General features: G+C 44.6%; 1 pseudogene; it reads left to right on the plus strand.

The window, feature by feature from the left end:
- The first annotated feature begins 779 nt into the window (after positions 1–779).
- The window catches only part of LOC114449743 (general transcription factor II-I repeat domain-containing protein 2-like), a 22,732-nt pseudogene continuing 17,538 nt past the window's right edge, over positions 780–5,973 (plus strand).

Genomic DNA, 5,973 nt, shown 5'->3' on the forward strand with positions numbered 1-5,973 from the left:
TGTCTTCTGGAGCGTGCCGGGCTCGAGGCGTCTTTAAAGGCTGAACTCGAGTGGCCGAGGCCCTGGAAAGCCTACCCCCGCCAGGGAACTGGATCCCTGCCCAGGATTAGCTCCGAAAATAAGAAAGGCAAAATAACAAAAGAGTGTCTGATGGAAGGACCGCTAGCAGACCAGCTGGGCACTCGCTTATTCTAAACTGGGAAGACAGTCAATGGGGTTAAAGCTCACACTCACTACGAGGCTTCCAGCAGGCTACATGGCTACAACAAAGCTACGCAGTCACCGAGACCTTGCTGGAACTCTCCCTCAGTAGGAATCCTGGACGAGCCCCCATTTGTTACGTTCCCCAGTTAGTCCAGGGGATGAGGGGAAGCAACAATAATGTTACCCAGGCCTGAGGAAGAGACAGCTGTCGGAAACAGTGACTATTAATTAAATTTATTAACTTAAACGAATAACAAAATAGTAAATCAAACACAAAAGAATAGTAAAATAGTAAACCAAAACTAAAAGAGATCAGCGCTGAATATCATGCTCTAGTCCCTCTGGACGGAGCAAAGACGCATGGTGTGTGCATCCACAAGTTGGCCCACACTGGCCCTGGCCATGTGCACACCTCCAGTTGATATACTTCTGTTGATGAGGACCAAGTGGACTCAGGTGTGGATCATCCACTTGGTCCACTGGAAACATTGGGAACCTGCACAGAAAGCAGAGACACAGACATACACACACCAAATACCGGCACGTAACACAATGAATCTTTAAGTGTGATGACAATGGCCACTATGTTGGACCCCAGGTTCAAAACACTTGGATTCCTCAGCCAAAACAAGGCACAAGAGGCAGTGCGGCGGCTAATGGCTGAATGTGCTGTGGTCATTGGAAACACTGAAGCTGTTCAACTGCCAGGTCCATCAGAGGCAGCTGAAGGTACCAGCAGCTCTGGTAGGTTTTTATTAATTCTCTGCAAATTGCTATTGGTGTTGACATCACTACTGCTGCACATCAGCCATAAAACTTCTACATTCTACACGTTATTTCTAATCAGTTATTTCACTATTTGTAGGTGAACTATGGTCTCTGCTGGATGCAAGTGTGGATGAAAAGAGACGAAGCTCTAATGCTACAGCAGATGCCATTGTGGAAGTGGAGCGGTACCTAAATGAAAACAATTTAAGAAGAAATGAGGATCCACTGGTGTACTGACATACACAAAAACATGTGTATCCTCATTTACAGGTTCCTGTGTTCACCAGCATCACTTGTGCCTTGTGAGAGGGTGTTCTCTAAGGCAGGAGAGATCATCAGTAAAAGGAGGAACCGCCTCAAACCAGAAACTGTGAAAAATGTCTTGTTTTTAAATAAAAATGATTAACCCCAGAAAAACACATATACTGTGTCCCTACACAAGCACTGCACTTCCATCCCACCATGAAAAACAAAAGCACAACCACCAATGATAACCAAACTGATAGCAGAGTCTGTCATGACCTGGTGTTATTTATGGTTTTGTTTTCCTTGTTTTGGGGTTTTTAGTTTTATCTATGTTAAGCTATTGTTTCCTGTAGTCCTGGTGTTCTGTTTTCCTGGGTTTGTGTTTAGTTGTCTAGTCTTGTCTTTTGTTTCCTGTTTTACTTTGGTATTCCTGTCCTCCCTGTGTATTGTCTTGAGTTTTTCTTCCTGTGTTTTCCCTCCTTGTGTGATTACCTGCCCTGCCCTCATGTGTTTCACCTGTGCCTCGTTGTCTTCCCTGGTCCCCTTGTATATAGTCTGTGTCTTCCCCTTTGTCCTTGCTAGTTCGTCTCGTCTGTGTGGGCTTTGTGTCATTTCATGTCTCCTCCTTGCAATGCCATGCCATGCTTCGCTCTAGGTAGTTTCTTTGTTCATGTTATGTTTTTGTTTTACCACGCAAGGTGTGATTTTTGGTTAGGTTATTTTGGACTCTCCTTTGACCACGCAAGTGTGATTTTAGTTTTGTATTGTTTTGCCCTCCTGGCCTTTAAATAAAAGGCGTTCTTGGATTTTAACTGCTCTGCGTCCTGCAACTGTGTCCTCACCTCATCCACAAACCCTGACAGAGTCAGTTGGGGTCCAAATCTTTATTAGGAATAGACAGGGATAAAGAGGTAGCAGAGTGACATAAAACAGACTTGTATATGGGTTTGACAAAAATCTTTATTATGAAAATAGAGAATATAAAGCTATATTGTGGTAGTTTGTTAAAACTAAGATGTATTTGAATGACTTGGCTGTCGCAGTCAATAGTTAACTCCAACAGCAGATGTCACTAGTGAGAACTGAATGAAGCTTCGAGTAATGAACCTTTGAGCAACACATTGGGCTGGAAAGCCTCATTGCTTCATGAAGCTTCATTTTCAATTCAATTCAATTCAATTCAGTTTTATTTATATAGCGCATATTACAATCAGACATTGTCTCAAAGCGCTTCACAGGAACCCCCCTAAGAGCACTGTGGCAAGGAAAAACTCCCTTTAAGAGGAAGAAACCTTGAGCAGGATCCGTCAACTTAAGGGGGAACCAGTCCTGCCGCTAGTCAGAGAGGATGAGGGAGAGAGAGAGAGAGAGAGAGAGAGAGGAGAGAGAGGATGAAGGAGAGAGAGAGAGGAGCAAACATGATACAAACATGATACAGTACAGAGCAAACATGTCAGCAAGATGAGACAGTGATTATATTGTAATCGATATCTATATATATCGTCAGTCCATAAGTAGGAATAGTAATTTGATAGCAAGGATGAGCAGCAGGGGCTAGTGAAGTCGATGAGCACAGGAGAGATCAGGGACCAGACTGCAGGTCAGCATGCAGGTCTTGAGACCTGCAAAGAGAGAGAGCGAGAGCGAGGCACAGAACTACAAGGAAGACAGTAAACACAGATTATGAGACGATATTACCCAGTATGATCCAGACTAAGGAGTGGAGGAGAGGTCAGAGGGTGCTCAGAGGATCGTGTTTGTGCCACCGGACAACGTAGAGCAAGAGAGACTTCACGGGCCGGACTGCAGGTCATCATCCAGGTCTTGAGACCAGTGTGAGCCAGACTAAGGAGAGAAAAGGAGAGGTTAGAGGGTGAGAGAGAAACTGCTCAGTGGATCATGTTTGTGCCCCCCGACAACGTAGGCCTAGAGCAGCATAGCTGTGCTACACACTACGTCTAAGGCTAACTGTACGCCTTACTAAACAGAAAAGTTTAAAGTCTAGTCTTAAAGGTGGAGGCAGTGTCTGCCTCTCGGACCCAGATTGGTAACTGGTTCCATAATAGCGGTGCCTGATAGCTGAAAGCTTGTCCTCCCATTCTACTTTTATGAATCCTAGGAACTACTAGTAAACCTGCACTCAGAGATCTGAGTGTCCTATTAGGAACATATGGTACAATCAGGTCCTGCAGATACAATGGAGCAAGTCCATGAAGAGCCTTGTAGGTTAGAAGAAGGATCTTGAAGTGTATTCTTGAGTCCACTGGGAGCCAGTAAAGAGACGCTAGAACAGGAGAGATATGATCCCTTTGGCTGCTTCCTGTCAGAACTGTAGCTGCTGCGTTCTGGATCAGCTGCAGACTGTTGATGGAGTAATGTGGACATCCTGACAATAAAGAGTTGCAGTAGTCCAGTGTTGAAGTGACAAAAGCATGGATGAGCTTTTCAGCATCACTCTGAGAGAGGATGCTCCTGATCTTAGTAATATTACGCAGGTGAAAGAAAGTGGTCCTGGAGACCTGCTTAATATGAGACAAACGACGTGTCTTGATCAAAGATAACTCCAAGTTTCCTCACAGTTGTATTGGAGGCCAGAGTAATTCCATCCAGAGAGAAAGTATTATCTGATAAACTAGTTCTGAGATGTTTCGGTCCAAAAACAATGACCTCAGTCTTGTCCGAGTTTAATAGTAAAAAGTTGGAGGACATCCAGTCCCTTATGTCCTTTAGACACGCCTGTAGTCTGACTAGCGGCTCCGTTTCTTCAGGCTTCATGGATAAATACAGCTGGGTATCATCAGCATAACAATGAAAGTTTATGCCGTGCTTCTGGATGATGTTTCCTAGAGGGAGCATGTAGAGGGTGAACAGGATCGGTCCGAGCACAGAACCCTGTGGAACACCGTGGTTAACCCTTGTACCTGTGGAAGACACATCGTTAGTGTGAACAAAATGAAATCTGTCAGATAAATATGATTTAAACCAGCGCAGTACTGTTCCTGTAATCCTGACCTCGTGTTCCAATCTGTGTAGCAGGATGCGATGATCTACGGTGTCGAAGGCAGCACTGAGATCCAGTAGAACGAGTACAGAGACGAGACCCCGGTCCGATGCCATGAGGAGGTCATTGGTGACTTTAAGCAGTGCTGTTTCTGTGCTGTAATGGGCTCTGAATCCAGACTGGAAAGCATCGAACAGACTGTTCCTACGCAGGTGGTCGTTTAGCTGACTTACAACAGCTCTTTCGAGTAGTTTGGAGATAAAGGTGAGGTTGGAGATCGGTCTGTAGTTTCCTAGGACGTCCGGGTCCAGTGAAGGTCTTCTGTGTTCTTTCTTGAACTGTTTTCTTACTTGGTTTGCTCTTTGTTTCTCTTCTTCTTTGATTCTTTGTTTCTGTACTTTGTTTCTTGTGTTACTTGTTCTCTTTGTTTATCTCTTTGTTTTCTTCTTCTGTTTGTTCTTTCTGGTGTTGCCCCCGTCGACGTTTCGGCTCTCTTCGGCCTTCTTCAGGATCAGGCTCAACACCTGGTTAGGGTTAGGACGAGGGTAAGGGGCCTGTCTCCAGCCGGAGACAGGCGGCGCACGGGCCATCTGCCCCCAGCCGGAGACAGGTGGTGCACGGGCCATTCCCCCATCAGCACTGTAGAGGTGACCTGGCGTACGCTTACGGCGCTTGCCGTAGCGTACTACGGTCCAATCATTCCATCCACCCGACATGGATGTGATGGACTCCGAAATTATTTATTATTAAAGTTTTTATATTTTGTGAAAAAAAATTTATTTTTTAATAAAATGTAAAAAATGAAATTAACAAATGAATAAAACTGATCAAATGAAAGAAATAGTGTGCCTATGTGGCAACGTTTTGACTAACGTGTAGTCTTCTTCAGGCCAGGCACACTGATAAAGAATAGCTTGCAGTTCCCAGAGATGTTATCCCTTTGAGAGGCAGAGCGAGAATGAGCCTTCTCTCACTGCAGCTCTATTTATGCGTTCAGTTTTAGAAATTTTTAAGTTAAGCGAATGTGCTTAAAGTATATAGTTTAGTTAGTTTCCAATTCTTGTGTTAACCCTATCATCACTGAGCTGAAGTTTGTTGTTAACGCTTCAGGTATATATGTGTGTATATGTATGTGTGCTATGTACACTCAACAAAAATATAAACGCAACACTTTTGTTTTTGCTCCCATGTTTCATGAGATGGACTTGAAGATCTAAACTTCATTCCAGATACACAATATTACCATTCCTCTCAAACATTGTTCACAAATCTGTCTAAATTTGTGATAGTGAGCACTTCTGCTTTGCTGAGATAATCCATCCCACCTCACAGGTGTGCCACATCAAGATGCTGATCTGACATCATGATTAGTGCACAGGTGTACCTCAAACTGCCCACAATAAAAGGCCACCCTGAAATGTGCAGTTTTGTCTCACAGCAAAATGCCACAGATGCCACAAGCCATTGAGGGAGCGTGCAATTGGCATGCTGACAGCAGGAATGTCAACCAGATCTGTTGCTCGTGCATTGAATGTTCATTTCTCCACCATAAGCCGTCTCCAAAGGCGTTTCAGAGAATATGGCAGTACATCCAACCGGCCTCACAACCGCAGACCACGAGTCACCACACCAGCCCAGGACCTCCACATCCAGCAGGTTCACCTCCGAGATCGTCTGAGACCAGCCACTCAGACAGCTGCTGAAACAATTGGTTTGCATAACCAAACAATTTCTGCACAAACTGTCAGAAACCG

Source organism: Parambassis ranga, chromosome 17, assembly GCF_900634625.1.
Source record: "Parambassis ranga chromosome 17, fParRan2.1, whole genome shotgun sequence".
Lineage (NCBI taxonomy): Eukaryota > Metazoa > Chordata > Actinopteri > Ambassidae > Parambassis > Parambassis ranga.